Source organism: Bombina bombina, chromosome 6 (assembly GCF_027579735.1).
Source record: "Bombina bombina isolate aBomBom1 chromosome 6, aBomBom1.pri, whole genome shotgun sequence".
NCBI lineage: Eukaryota > Metazoa > Chordata > Amphibia > Anura > Bombinatoridae > Bombina > Bombina bombina.
Window position 1 is genome coordinate 348,492,644 of NC_069504.1, and position 17,071 is coordinate 348,509,714.

General features: G+C 39.7%; 1 protein-coding gene across 3 annotated transcripts in view; it reads right to left on the reverse strand.

The window, feature by feature from the left end:
* Positions 1–17,071, reverse strand: part of SLC17A8 (solute carrier family 17 member 8) — a 136,022-nt gene that overhangs the window by 13,345 nt on the left and 105,606 nt on the right. The window lies entirely within an intron of this gene.

The following is a 17,071-nucleotide window of genomic DNA, read 5'->3' on the forward strand; positions in this document are numbered from 1 at the left end:
TTTTTCATGTGTCCCTTTTTAAAGTGGCAATATGGTCACCCTAGCCCTAGAGTACAAGTGTATTATGAGTTGAAAGTAAACACTTTTACTTGAGCGCAATCTAATTTAACGCACGTCAGGTTAGCACGGCTTCAGAGTTCTGGTTAACTGTTACGCAAGACAAAAGAGTTGCAGAAAAGACATCAAAATACATTTAAAGGTAAAGTTACACTCATAACACTGTCTGATAAAAAACATCAATAAATTGCATTAAAAAGTTATGATGTCTCAAAGATATGAGGTCTTAGCTGTTAGAACAAAAAGGGCTGCAATGGGCATTAACATATATATATATATTAAGCATACATACACGTCTAAATATGTATATGTATGCATATATATATATATGTGTGTGTGTATATAAGGTATTTAAACATGTGTTTTACTGTATATTTACTGTATGTATTTCACTCACAGGAAAATGTCCTTTTTATTGTCAATATACAGTATATATATATATATATATATATATATATATATATATATATATATATATATATATATATATATATATATGTAGTAGACACACTCTATCATCCCGCAGCTCCAGAAAAAGGCAAAAAATATATTTTCTTAAAAAAGCAAATCTTTATTTAACAAAAAAGTTTCAAAACCAGTGACATGTAAAAATACATAATCCAGTTGCGGGCCTGCAACATGGTTTAGAACAGAACGCCAATATATATATACCTATACCTTTAAATCTATTCCTATAGATATATAGGTAAAGATATGTATTTTACATGAACATTATCATATACATACATATATATATATATATATATATATATATATAAAATAAAAAAAGTATTTTTTTCCTATATGAAGAACATAGGAATGTAAAATATGCATTTTGCACGTCAGGTTTCACAATTTAGTTTTATCGTGGTCGGGTTTGCACACATGAAAACAGTCATCTTAAGGTGCATTATTGAAATATTAAATATAAAGGGCCAGATTAAAAGTGGAGCGCTAAATATAATTTTCATGAAAGCGATATTTGCGCTCCACTGAGTAATACCAGTGCACACTAATGTGCACTGGTATTACAATTTGACAGCAATGCGAACGCAAGCTTGCAGTTCACATTGCTGCTAAGCATTCCGCTCACAAGAGCGTACTTCCATAGGTTTCAATATACACTTATTAACACATATATATATACACTCACTGGCCACTTTATTAGGTACACCTGTTAAATTGCTTGGTAACACAAATTGCTAATCAGCCTATCCCATGGCAGCAACTCAGTGCATTTAGGCATCTAGATGTGGTTAAGATGACTTGCTGAAGTTCAAACTGAGCATCAGAATGGGGAAGAAAGGGGATTTTAATAACTTTGAAAGTGGCATGGTTGTTGGTGCCAGACATGCTGGTCTAAGTATTTTAAAAAAACTGCTAATCCACTGAGATTTTCACGCACAACCATCTCTAGGGTTTACAGAGAATGGTCCGAAAAAGAGAAAATATCCAGTGAGCGGCAGTTGTGTGGACGACAATACCTTGTTGATGTCAGAGGAGAATGGGCAGACTGGTTTGAGATGATAGAAAGGCAACAGTAACTCAAATAACCACTCGTTACAACTAAGGTATGCAGAATACCATCTCTGAATGCACAACACGTTGAACCTTGAAGCTGATGGGCTACAGCAGCAGAAGACCACACCGGATGCCAATCCTGTCAGCCAAGAGCAGGAAACTGAGGCTACAATTCGCGCAGGCTCACCAAAATTGAACAATAGAAGATTGGAAAAACGTTGCCTGGTCTGATGAGTCTCAATTTAAGCTGCAACAGTCAGATGGCAGGGTCAGAATTTGGCTTAAACAACAAGAAAGCATGGATCCAACCTGCCTTGTATCAACGGTTCAGGCTGCTGGCGGTGGTATAATGGTGTGGGGATATTTTCTTGGCACACTTTGGGCTCCTTAGTACCAATTGAGCATTGTTTTAATGCCATGGCCTATCTGGGTATTGTTGCCGACCATGTCATCCCTTTATGACTACAGTGTACCCATCTTCTGCTGGCTGCTTCAAGCAGGATAATGCACCATGTCACAAAGCTCAAATCATCGCAAACTGGTTTACTGAACATGACAATGAGTTCACTGTACTCCAATGGCCTCCATAGTCACCAGATCTCAATCCAATAGAGCACCTTTGGTGGTGGAATTGGAGATTCGCATCATGGATGTGCAGCCGACAAATCTGCAGCAACTGCTTGATGCTATCATGTCAATATGGACCAAAATGTCTGAGGAATGTTTCCAACACCTTGTTGAATCTATGCCATGAAGAATTAAGGCTGTACCGAAGGCAAAAGGGTGTCCAACCCGGTACTAGCAAGGTGTACCTAATAAAATGGCCGGTGAGTGTATATGTATATAAGCATAGACATATACTGTATATATAAACTGACAACTAACAGTTCCAATAGACCACAATGTAAAGGCATTTTTCAGTGCCGTTTTTGTATAACACCTGCTAAATTTAGCCCCCCAAAACTGCCTGGTGCAGTTATTTATTAAAAAAATAAAAATGCTACAATTTAAATTTTTTAATAAAATACACACCACTCTATTTTGGGGGCATTTGGGGTACATTTATAAAATTAACCAGAGATCTGGCCTCCAATTTATTATATAAGCACTAATTGCTACCACGAGCTTGCGGTACCAATCAGCCACTTGTAATGGCTGATTATTTATCACGTGCCCGCAATAGGCAAATTTGCCCATTTGCAGGTGTGCAATAAATTAGCATTCAACTTGTAATGTAGCCCAAAATATTTTTAAAAAATTATATAAATTATTAAATACTAGTCCTAAAGCCCATGTACACGGGCCATTTTTTGCAGTACAGCGGTCCCACCCCTTGCTCTTTCCCCCCTCTCTTTTGCTCTCTCTCTCCCCTTCTCTTTTGCTCCCTCTCTCTTTTGCTTTCTCTCTCCCCCCTCTCTTTTGCTCTCTCTCCCCCCCTCTCTTTTGCTCTCTCTCTCCCCCCTCTCTTTTGCTCTCTCCCCCTATCTTTTGCTCTCTCTCTATCTCTCTCTCTACTCTCCCCCCTTCTCTTTTGCTCTCTCTCCCCCCTCTATTTTGCTCTCTCTCTCCCCTCCCTTTTGCTCTCTCTCTCCCCTCTCTTTTGCTCTCTCTCCCCCTTTTCTTTTGCTCTCTCTCCCTTTTCTCTTGCTCTCTCTCCCCCCTCTCTTTTGCTCTCTCTCCCCCCTCTCTTTTGCTCTCTCTTTCCCCCCTCTCTTTTGCTCTCTCTCCCCCTCTCTTTTGCTCTCTCTTTCCCCCTCTCTTTTGCTCTCTCTCTTCCCCTCTCTTTTGCTCTCTCTCTCCCCCCTCTCTTTTGCTCTCTGTCTCTCTCTCCTTCTCTTTTGCTCTCTCTCTTTTGCTCTCTCTCCCCTCTCTTTTGCTCCCCCCCCTCTTTTGCTCTCTCCCCCCCTCTTTTGCTCTCTCTCTCCCTCTCTTTTGCTCTCTCTTCCCCCTCTCTTTTGTTTTCTCTTCCCCCTCTTTTGCGCTCTGTCTCTCTCAGGACCATGCCCACTATGACTCAACCATGCCCACTCACACCCCACCACACCTGTTCCTGCCCGGCCCCACCCAAGTCCCATCCAGCCCCAAGTCCCATCTCCCCCTCTCTTTTACTCTCTCTTCCCCCTCTCTTTTGCTTTCTCTTCCCCATCTTTTGCGCTCTCTCTCAGGACCATACCCACTATGACCCTACCACCATAAGAATAAGAAAAAGAGGTATTGGAGGAGGGTATAGTACCCCTTCCTCTATTCAAAGTAAGGGAACTCAGCACTCTTTTAGATTCAAATAAGTCACATTTATTTTCAGAAATGTTCCTTCAACTCATCAAAATTATGTCTGTACATATTTAAAATCAACTATACAATTCTAATGAGGGTGGTACCACAAATATAGTAATTTGAATTTAGCACACTAGACAATGCTAGTCTTAGATGTAACCTTATATACAAGAAAACAGAGTATTCAAACCTATAGAGATACAAAGTTGCATAATTATACTACCAAAAGAGCTGAAACTGGTAGCCTCTGTTGCAAAAGTTCAAACTCTGTTACTGTTTCCTTATTGGCAAATATCATATAAGGAAAAGATCACTAAATGGAAGAAAATAGTAATAAAAGTCATTTCCACAGGGGTGAAATTAACCGCCGAGCTAAGTGGCCGCTTATTCTGGGAGCTCCGTGAATCTGCAACCAAATTTGCCATCAATTGGGCCATATTACACAGATGACTTGCCCTAACACACCTCGGACCCGGGGCTTAACTACCTAAGCAAACTACCAGAGACAGACCTGAACAGATCACTCGATTTGACAGTACAGATTAGCCTCGGCTGCGTCCTGCCACGAGTCCCAGGACTGACTGCTCAAGGCAAACCGATATCCGAGCTTCACCTCCACATGCATACATTACACTCTACTCCGGAGGGTCAGGGCTCTGCTCCAGAGATTAGAGCACCAGTAACAGGGACAAGTACCGACAAGGCCTACTGAGACTGGCACAAGAGGCGAGCCACTCCTGCGGGAGCTTTCTCCAAACACTCCACATCTGAAAACATCTTACCCCAACAGTGACTCTCTTAAGGTTTTGGCCCCAAGTTAGCAAGCCGCAAGGTAGCTTAAGACAGGCCAGACAACAGTGAAACTTGAGGCCTATAATGGGCATATCACCCACGTGGCTCCTATTTGCCCGCCTGGGACCCAAACCGCATCTAGTGAATAAACTGTGAACACAAACCATACATCAGAAACTGTTGCCCTAAAGCATCCAGATGATCCCCAGTGCCTAAAATTAAACATCTCCCACATACCAGATAGAATTGGGCAAGACAGTTTGTCACCCTGTAGGCCTCATCCTATCACACCCAGCGCTCTCTACATTGGGACACAACTCTAGGGACAGAGGAGTAGAGAGCCACAGAGATACCCATCCCACAAGATTAAGCAATAAGGCTCACATTTGCTCTCAAGTAGTGCCTCTTCCCCTCCATTTCCCACCGGGAGCCTGCCGGTGGGTCATATCTTCCACTTCCGCTCCCACATCGTCATTAGATGGCATACTCCCTTGGGGAGAGGTACTACCCAATGCTGAGAAGTTCTCCATGTGGTGAGCTATGGATCATGAAGGGCTAGGTGATGTGCTGGACACCTAGGGGGAGAACCTGATGAAGACCATCTCTAAGACAAATGTGTGAACATAACCATAGTGTCTCTTACTGATATTGCACTTGTGAACCTAATTATACCCATTTATCCTCTGCTATGTCCCAATCCAATAGGAAAAAACATAAGTTGGCAGCCCCACTTAAAAAGACTGTAGCAGACCATTTCCGAAATCCCTCTACACAAGAAGAAATACTTTCAAGTGAAAGAAGCTTCTCCTTGGAAGACCAGGAAACAGAACGCACACTAACATCCCAAGAATTAAAAGCTTTGCAGCTGAATTGCGCAGAGATATAGCTGCCATTGGAGAAAGAACTGAAGCGCTAGAGAGAAAACAGGAAGACGTGGCAGTGGATCATGAAAACCTGCTCTCATACTCCCAAAACCTTGCATCACAGATATCTGATTTAGAGTTACAGCTCTCTGACCTGGAGGACAGATCCAGACGGAACAATCTAAGGTTCCGTGGAGTACCTGAAGATGTCACCAACTCTGAACTGGAGCAATTTATAAAGGAATTCTGTCTACAATTTCTTACCGACCTAGATGCTCCTAACTTCATCCTAGACAGAGTTCATCACACTCCTAGGTCACAAAATATTTCAGCTGAGAAACCCAGAGATGTTCTAGCCAGAATCCACTTCTTTACACATAAAAAAGGATCTTGAGAGAACTAGCCACTAAACCAGCACTGCCTGAAAAATTCCAATCTATAAGCAGTCTTCCCTGATCTGTCTCAATATACGCTGCAGAAAAGAAGATATTTTGCCCCGTTCACCCAGGCATTCAGATACCACAATATCAAATATCGATGGGGGACACCCTATCAAACTCATAGTGAATAGGAATGGGACTCTGCACACAGTAACTGAACAAGGGACTGGACCTACTCAAGGAGTGGGACCTGACAGTTTCACCTGCCTTCTCCACTCTACCTGGCACCTCCAAGCCATTGAAAGCGGCTGCTTCTGAGTGGATACCTCTTCCTCAATGCATAAGTTATTGACTGTTATCACAAGTTGCTACTTTCAGTTCAAGTTGATGCATTGTTTTATACCTGTATCCCTGTTAGGGGCCTCTCCCTACACTTAGCAATACCTGTTAACCTTGGAACTCTCAGGGTCATTACCCAGCATCTTGTACTAATATTCATTGATACTAACCTGTGCCCCTACTCCAACCCAGGCTCCTGACCCGAACCCTAAATAGCATAATTCACTCTACCAACTACAGGTCATACACCCATCACACAGTACTTTATAAAATGTACTCCCTAAACCAACTAGAGATGGGCAATAACCCCATATACATATCTGGATGCCAGATTCTACCTCCAATTTCTCCCTTTGGGGTGTCTCCCAGCCCCCACTGACCCGGTGTGTCTCTTACTATATAGTACCACACTTCTCCCCCCCCCCCCCCATTTTACTTTTCATATTGATAAAATCAGGGAATTTGATTACCTTCTGTGTATTGGTTCAAGTTCCTTGTTAGTACAATATTCAGTGTTAGCTACACATAGGTTACACTGACACATTTAACCTGTATCCATTGTATTGACTCTTATATGTTGTATAATCTAGGGACATTTTCAGTAATTCTCCTTTACTAAGCCTCTGTTTGATTGTTTCTAGAAAGTTTCTATATATAGACGCAAAAGCTTAAAGTTACCCCATATCAAAAAGTATTTTTCAGCAAACAACCCCAGGTAGAAGTTACTACTTATTCTTCCCCCCCCCCCCATTCCTGTTTTTTTTTTCATTGTTCTCTCTCCTCAACATGCATGACAGATTAAATGCCCTAACATTTGCGTCCTTGAATTGTAAGGGCCTCAATTCCCCCACAAAGCGCAGCCTGCTAAGTAACTACATGCACACCTCAAATGCAAAGATTATATTTATCCAAGAAACTCATTGGCTGTCTACCTCAACACCTGTACACAGACAAATCTAGAGGGGTAGCTATTTGAATTCACAGACAGATAGGTTTCGAACAGCTACACTTAGAGGCAGACCCTGAGGGCAGATACCTTATTCTTATATGTAAACTAAACGGACTGATGTATAGATTGGTTAACTTATATGCGCCAAACCAAAACCAACCTCGCTTCCTGAAATTGGTGTTGCACAATATTGAACGACTTAAGACAGGTATACTCCTAATTGGAGGGGACTTTAACATGATCTGGGATCCAGTCCTAGATAAACAAGTCAGCCACAATAAAATAGTAGGTGCATACTCTGTTAACACTGCTGCTAAATTTCGGGACCTCATAACACAACATAATTTGTATGAAATCTGGAGAGTGTGTCATCCCTCTGCCAGAGACTACACCTTTTTCTCCAAACCTCAGGACACATATTTGAGACTAGACTACTTTTGTTCAGACGCGTCGACCCTAAATAAGATTAAAGATGCTAGGATTAGGACATGTTCCTGGTCTGACCATGAGACACTCATATTAATTTTCGACTTTAATTCCTACACCACATTCTTCCCTCGTTGGAAGCTGCCAGGCTACCTAAGGTCAGACCCAGAATTTAAATCTCTGATGCAGGCCTCTATCCCGGAATACTTGGCACATAACTCTGACCCATTGATTCCCAATCAGACAATCTGGGCAGCCCTAAAAGCTTATGTTAGGGGAGTCTGTATTCAAAAACAGGCTTAATAAAGTTCAGAGAGCGTTCTGAGTCAAGGAAATCCTTCCTTTGTAACTTTTATATTAAAGGATAATGTATACACAAAATTAGTGATTACAAAACACTTTACAATCAACTGAAGACGAGAGCCCACGTAGTATATAAAGATATGTATACACAAATTAGTGATTAAAAAGTCTCAAATAAGACCCAGACCTCAGATATCATACCACTCAGATATAAGTGTGTAATCTCATAATTTAAAAGAGATACTTCCAAAAATGATTATAGGCTTTCTTCAGAGCCTCTGTATATCTTTACTGAGTCTTTTCTACACCTGGTAAAGCCCTCTATCAAAGTAGATAACAAGGTAATGCCCCAAATGGTTCTAATACCCCTTCCGATCCTAATCTTTATATCCAAACATGGAAGTGCTCTGATAAAAGTTCTGCACACAGAGTAGATCAATATAGCTGACAAGATGATGCTTACCCTGCCGTATTCCGACAGTCTGTCTGTGTTCTGCCAAATCGTGGGCTAAAGCTATGATTACGGCTTTTTAGCCAAAACGTGTAAGCTTAACCTATACAGCTGTTTTGATCCTTGTTTTTAAGTTTGGTGGTGGTATGAATATGGACTTTTAAACCTGTATGCTGATGCATAAATAAAAGCTACGTTTTACAATTTGGATATCGCTCTCTCTATTTTTACAATTCAAAAACAGGCTTCCATTAAAAAATTAAGAGGAGCACTCCTAGGGCTCCTAGTTGCCAAACTAAGAAGTAAGGAACACCTTAACAAAAACATGCCCTCCTTAACTCTGACCATTGAGATAGAATCCCTACGCAACCAAATAAAAGACATAGAAACAAAACAAGTACAAGAAGCTGTCCTCTGCTTTAAACAACTATTGTATTACCAAGGTAATAAACCGTCGACAATTCTAGCGCACAAGCTAAGAGATTGGTGCATGAATTCCCGCATCCACGCTATTGAAAAAGAAGGCAAATTGGTCACTGGCACCAGAGATATAGGTGTTCACCCTATACTACTCTAAATTATACAATTTACATAACACTGAAATAGAAGATAGTCTCCTGAAAGACAAAATCCATTCCTTCTTACGGAAAATACAACTACCTACATTGACAGAGGAAATTCGGGAGACATTGCTATCTCCATTCTTGCTAGCCGAGTTAAAGGGAGCAATTAAACAGCTACAAAAAAAGCAAAGCTCCGGGCCCCGACGGCTTTACTCCTGTGTTCTATAAAACCTTACGGGAACTCCTCTCACCTCTGCTACTGAGGGCCTTTTCGCAGGACAGGGATAGTGGCAATTTCAGAAGAGAGCTCTTAGAGGCCACGATACTCACTATTCCAAAACCTGAAAAAGATCCCACCCAATGCAGCAGATACCGCCCCATATCTCTTAAACTGTATGCTAAGTTATGGGCTAATGGCCTCCTAACCATAATACCCTCACTTCTTTACCCAGACCAGGTGAGGTTCACATGGAGTCGGGAAGGCCCAGATAACACCAGACGATTGCTAAATATTTTTACTGAGACCCGTAGGCAAGGGATTCCCATGCTGGCCCTGTCCTTGGACACTGAAAAGGCCTTCAACAGGGTCAGATGGGTCTACGTGTGGGATGTACTACTTAAATTTGTATTCCATAACTAAATAGTTACAGCCATACAGGCACTATATTCTTTTCCCCACGCCAGAGCCAGAGGTCTAGGTTTTTGCTCGGACAAGCTCATTATAACTAATAGAATTCACCAAGGCTGTCCCTTATCCCTACTAATCTTTGCCCTAGCTATAGAGCACCTGGCCCAGGCCATTAGACGCTCCACTGAGATTTGAGGTGTTCCATTAAGCCATCAGGGCAAAAAAATAGCACTTTTCGCAGATGACATCACCCTGTTTTTAACCAACCCTATTGGATCCCTTCCCACACTCTTTGAACCCATAGCCCAGTTTAGTGTCCTACGCTATTATAAGATCAAACTCTCTAAAACAGAGGCCTTGACAATTCACATCCAGAGGTTTGAATTGGAAGTACTCCAAGAGACCTACCGATTCAAATGGTCATTTGAGACTATTAGACACCTGGGACTACAACTAGGCCTTAACCTCCTTACAGTTAGAGACAAAAATGATGACACCATAACACAAGATAGTAGGAAACTCTTGAATTTCTTGACCTTTCTGGAGGTATCCTGGCTGGGCCAGATAGACTCGGTCAAAATTATTATTTTGCCAAAAATCTTATATCTTTTTCATTGCCTGCCACTTAATCTTTCTAGAGAGCTCCTAGACAAACTAAACGCCCCGTTATGAGACACATATGGCATAACAAAAAGCCTAGAATCTCCCTGAAAACACTGAAAAAAAAAACACATAGGGGGGAGTCCTCCATCCAAATGTCTCTGCTTACTACGAGGCGGCCCGTCTTGCATATATCTCTGGATGGGGCACGACGGATAACACCTGGGTTGGAAATGAGTAGAACAATTCTCTTTGCCAACAGGAATCTACTTGAAAGATCTGCCTTGGAATCCTGAATACCAAGTGACTAGATTGAATATCCATAATACTATCAGTATACAAAACCTAGAGTGCTGGAAGTCACTCAGACATTACTCTGATGTGGCTCCAAAATAATTAGGACAGGTGAAGGGGAGCTGATTATATGTTCAAAAATTCTTAAGAAATTCTTAAGAAATTGCTTACAATAATTTGTTAAAAAACTAACGGCTAGATTTAGAGTTTTGTCGGTAAGGACCCGCGTAGCTAACGCTGGCTTTTTAGTGGCTGCTCCTTTAAAATAACTCTGGTATTGAGAGTCCATATAATGTCAGCGTTAGGCTCCAAAAAAGGAGCGTAGAGCATATTTAACGCAAATGCAACTCTCGATACCAGAGTTGCTTACGGACGCGGCCAGCCTCAAAAACGTGCTTGTGCACGATTCCCCCATAGGAAACAATGGGGCTGTTTGAGCTGAAAAAAAACCTAACACCTGCAAAAAAGCCGCGTTCAGCTCCTAACGCAGCCCCATTGTTTGCTATGGGGAAACACTTCCTACGTCTGCACCTAACACTCTAACATGTACCCGAGTCTAAACACCCCTAACCTTACACTTATTAACCCCTATTCTGCCGCCCCCGGTATCGCTGACCCCTGTATATTATTTTTAACCCCTAATCTGCCGCTCCGTAAACCGCCGCTACTTACATTATCCCTATGTACCCCTAATCTGCTGCCCCTAACACCGCCGACCCCTATATTATATTTATTAACCCCTAATCTGCCCCCCACAACGTCGCCTCCACCTGCCTACACTTATTAACCCCTAATCTGCCGACCGGACCGCACCGCTATTATAATAAAGTTATTAACCCCTAATCCGCCTCACTAACCCTATAATAAATAGTATTAACCCCTAACCTGCCCTCCCTAACATCGCCAACACCTAATTTCAAACATTAACCCCTAATCTGCCGACTGGAGCTCACCACTATTCTAATAAATGTATTAACCCCTAAAGCTAAGTCTAACCCTAACACCCCCCTAAATTAAATATAATTTAAATCTAACGAAATTAATTAACTCTTCTTAAATAAATTATTCCTATTTAAAGCTAAACACTTACCTGTAAAATAAATCCTAATATAGCTACAATATAAATTATAATGATATTATAGCTATTTTAGGATTTATATTTATTTTACAGGTAACTTTGTAATTATTTTAACCAGGTACAATAGCTATTAAATAGTTAAGAACTATTTAATAGCTAAAATAGTTAAAATAATTACAAATTTACCTGTAAAATAAATCCTAACCTAAGTTACAATTAAACCTAACACTAGACTATCAATAAATTAATTAAATAAAATACCTACAATTACCTACAATTAAACCTAACACTACACTATCAATACATTAATTAAATACAATATCTACAAATAAATACAATGAAATAAACTAACTAAAGTACAAAAAATAAAAAAGAACTAAGTTACAAAAAATAAAAAAATATTTACAAACATTAGAAATATATTACAACAATTTTAAACTAATTACACCTACTCTAAGCCCCCTAATAAAATAACAAAGCCCCCCAAAATAAAAAAAATGCCCTACCCTATTCTAAATTACTAAAGTTCAAAGCTCTTTTACCTTACCAGCCCTGAACAGGGCCCTTTGCGGGGCATGCCCCAAGAAGTTCAGCTCTTTTGCCTGTAAAAAAAAACATACAATACCCCCCCCAACATTACAACCCACCACCCACATACCCCTAATCTAACCCAAACCCCCCTTAAATAAACCTAACACTAAGCCCCTGAAGATCTCCCTACCTAGAGTCGTCTTCACCCAGCCGAGCCAAATTCTTCATCCAAGCGGAGCAAGAAGAGGTCCTCCATCCGGTAGAAGTCTTCATCCAAGCGGGGCAGAAGAGGTCTTCCATCCGATAGAAGTCTTCATCCAAGCGGGATCTTCTATCGTCATCCATCCGGAGCGGAGCGGCAGCATCCTGAAGACCTCCGACGCGGAACATCCATCCTGGCCGACGACTGAACGACGAATGACGGTTCCTTTAAATGACGTCATCCAAGATGGCGTCCCTCGAATTCCGATTGGCTGATAGGATTCTATCAGCCAATCGGAATTAAGGTAGGAATATTCTGATTGGCTGATGGAATCAGCCAATCAGAATCAAGTTCAATCCGATTGGCTGATCTAATCAGCCAATCAGATTGAGCTCGCATTCTATTCGCTGTTCCGATCAGCCAATAGAATGCGAGCTCAATCTGATTGGCTGATTGGATCAGCCAATCGGATTGAACTTGATTCTGATTGGCTGATTCCATCAGCCAATCAGAATATTCCTACCTTAATTCCGATTGGCTGATAGAATCCTATCAGCCAATCGGAATTCGAGGGACCCCATCTTGGATGACGTCATTTAAAGGAACCGTCATTCGTCGTCTATTCGTCGGAGAAGAAGGATGGATCCGCGATGGAGGTCTTCAAGATGGAGCCGGTCCTCATCGGATGAAGATAGAAGATGCCGCTTTGAAGAAGATGGTTGCCGGTCCGGATCTACTCTTCTTCCCGGATAGGATGAAGACTTTGGACCCTCTTCTGGACTTCTTCAGCCGTCGGATGATGGATGTCTAGCCCCCGCTTGGGCTTGGATGAAGAATTTGGAGCCAGAACGGATCGGTGATACCTGGTTAGGTGAAGATAAGGTAGGAAGATCTTCAGGGGCTTAGTGTTAGGTTTATTTAAGGGGGGTTTGGGTTAGATTAGGGGTATGTGGGTGGTGGGTTGTAATGTTGGGGGGGGTATTGTATGTTTTTTTTTACAGGCAAAAGAGCTGAACTTCTTGGGGCATGCCCCGCAAAGGGCCCTGTTCAGGGCTGGTAAGGTAAAAGAGCTTTGAACTTTAGTAATTTAGAATAGGGTAGGGCATTTTTTTATTTTGGGGGCTTTGTTATTTTATTAGGGGGCTTAGAGTAGGTGTAATTAGTTTAAAATTGTTGTAATATATTTCTAATGTTTGTAAATATTTTTTTATTTTTTGTAACTTAGTTCTTTTTTATTTTTTGTACTTTAGTTAGTTTATTTCATTGTATTTATTTGTAGATATTGTATTTAATTAATGTATTGATAGTGTAGTGTTAGGTTTAATTGTAGGTAATTGTAGGTATTTTATTTAATTAATTTATTGATAGTCTAGTGTTAGGTTTAATTGTAACTTAGGTTAGGATTTATTTTACAGGTAAATTTGTAATTATTTTAACTATTTTAGCTATTAAATAGTTCTTAACTATTTAATAGCTATTGTACCTGGTTAAAATAAATACAAAGTTACCTGTAAAATAAATATAAATCCTAAAATAGCTATAATATCATTATAATTTATATTGTAGCTATATTAGGATTTATTTTACAGGTAAGTATTTAGCTTTAAATAGGAATAATTTATTTAATAAGAGTTAATTAATTTCGTTAGATTAAAATTATATTTAACTTAGGGGGTGTTAGTGTTAGGGTTAGACTTAGCTTTAGGGGTTAATACATTTATTAGAATAGCGGTGAGCTCCAGTCGGCAGATTAGGGGTTAATAATTGAAGTTAGGTGTCGGCGATGTTAGGGAGGGCAGATTAGGGGTTAATACTATTTATTATAGGGTTAGTGAAGGGGATTAGGGGTTAATAACTTTATTATAGTAGCGCTCAGGTCCGCTCGGCAGATTAGGGGTTAATAAGTGTAGGCAGGTGGAGGCGACGTTGAGGGAGGCAGATTAGGGGTTAATAAATATAATATAGGGGTCGGCGGTGTTAGGGGCAGCAGATTAGGGGTACATAGCTATAATGTAGGTGGCGGCTCTTTGCGGTCGGCAGATTAGGGGTTAATTATTGTAGGTAGCTGGCTGCGACGTTGTGGGGGGCAGGTTAGGGGTTAATAAATATAATATAGGGGTCGGCGGTGTTAGGGGCAGCAGATTAGGGGTACATAAGGATAACGTAGGTGGCGGTCGGCAGATTAGGGGTTAAAAAAATTTAATCGAGTGGCGGCGATGTGGGGGGCCTCTGTTTAGGGGTACATAGGTAGTTCATGGGTGTTAGTGTACTTTAGAGTACAGTAGTTAAGAGCTTTATGAACCGGCGTTAGCCCAGAAAGCTCTTAACTACTGACTTTTTTCTGCGGCTGGAGTTTTGTCGTTAGATTTCTAACGCTCACTTCAGCCACGACTCTAAATACCGGAGTTAGAAAGATCCCATTGAAAAGATAGGATACACAATTTACGTAAGGGGATCTGCGGTATGGAAAAGCGTTAGACCCTTTTTTGAGTGACTCCAAATACCGGGGGTAGCCTAAAACCAGCGTTAGGAGCCTCTAACGCTGGTTTTCACGGCTACCGCCAAACTCCAAATCTAGGCCTTAGTAATAGTGCAAAAATGTGTGTGTACTTAGTGCAATTTGATATCTAAAATGAACTAATAAATGATTTTAAAAAATGAAGAGTTTACATAAAATTCGTTTTATATTGTTAATAGGTAAACAGATATATCAAAATTTATAACAAAGTTAAAAAATCTTAATTAACAAAAGGTCAGATACAATATTGATACAATATGAGCTCATATAGTTAAAAAACAGTTTTGAAAAACAAACATTTAAATAGCAGATATCTGTGCTGTTAGTAAAATAAATAAATCACACTGCAGTGGATAATGTAAAAAAAAGTCACTGAAATGCCGGCTTATTTTTGGGCATCAGATAAAAAACATTTTTAAGAAAGCCTTTGAATGGAACAAGATACAGTGTACCTTTGGAAGATGTATATTTCAATACTATTTGTAACAGGTGGCAGACTTCGTTGAGGAAAATGCTGTATAATTGAGTATGCCTTAAGAATGGTTTTGTAGAATATTTCAAAGAGGTCTACAGAATACCAACATGTGATAATAAATGGTCTGCTATTAGTAATAGCTTTAATTCTGTAGTGTACAGCGTTTAGCATTTTCAAATAATCTTAGGTAGGATAAAAATGAAATAGTACCTGTTGTCAGAGGGCTGCTATTAGTAATAGCTATGGATCCTGAGATGTTTCATACACCTTTGTGGGTTACGGTGTCCCAATACTCTCAATCAGTATGGACTAGGATCTTTTTCAGGTCTCCGTTGCTTTGTGCTTCTCAGGCAGGTGAAAGGTTTTACAAGCTCTGATAACAGCTGACCTCTGTTACAGGATATCAAATTTGTGTTGTAATCCAAAGTAGCAAGTAGTAGCAAAATTGTTACAATCCAAAGGTAGTAGTTAAAGCTGTATTGGAAGTAGTCTCGGTGTTGAGATTTTTGCAGGATAACTTGAGCCGTTATCTACTGAGCATGTCAGATGCTCCGTTTGGCGGCAAAAGAATTCAAAAGTACCGGCTTCTTAATTAAAAGTTTATGTCGGTTTTTGCTGTGGACTGTGTGAACCTGCACACAGTGTAATACAAAGATAGAGTGTGGGCAGCTCTACGCGTTTCGGCCGTAGCCTTTATCAAGATGCCTTCTTACACTCTAAATGTCATTTATAAGGGGTTAGCTTTCATGCCATTGGATGTTGACGACTGGTCCATAACCAATGGGGTGGCTTAAAAAGTTTCAAAATAACGACAATATATTTGTTACTATTTATTTGTTACCTATAGATAATATTTCTTAAAATTAGTTCATTTATAATTATGTTGTGGACAAATACGATGGATGTCAATTGAGGAAATAGTGTAAAGAAAAAAAACATTGTTTTAGTTTAACCGTTGTAAAAAAGAAAAAAAGTTTAAACATTGTTTTAGTATAAGCAGCTCCCCTTCACCTGTCCTAATTATTTTACACTTCGATAATAGTTTGGAGGAACTTTTATCACTCAGAAGGTTTTTTTAGAGCTACCATAATAATCACAAGTTTACGTTTAAGGTGCACTCACTCCATCCTGTTTTTTGCATCACTTATCACTCCCTCCTAAACCGGAGTTAGAGATACACCTATTTATTAAATTTATACATTAATATGGATATATTTGCTCAGAGAGACGAAATTCTCCAGAATATTTCATTAGACAATGAACATCTAGTAAACACTAATTCCTCTAATATCCCCACGAACCTGAACGATTTATGTAATAATTTAGAAAATCTTTTAATTAAAGAACTCAAAAATACTATAGAAATTAAATATACCCAAAAATATATTGATAATAACATGGTCCCTAGGGGATTAAGATTAAAGAAAAATTGCACTTTTTTACTTAATGAAGAACTTTCAAACGAATGGTTTGAAACCCTGGAAAATGCCTCTATGGGACTAATGAAAATCATTATAAAATCTAGGAACTTATCTCTCAAAGAAATTAAATCAGAAATTGACTTATACAAAAATAGTCTAAAACCATTTGAAAATAATATTGATTTCTCAAATCTACAGAAAGACATTTTTAGTAATATTTCAAAGTTTAAAGAAAACATTCTAGAAACCAAATTTTCAAAATATCAAAGAGATCTAAATGGTTATTCCGACAATAAACTTGAAACAGACATTCCAATTGACCCTAATATAGAAAATATAAACATTGATACCCCAACAAACAAAAAAGATTTAGCACACATTTTTGGGAAAAATAATCAATACAAAA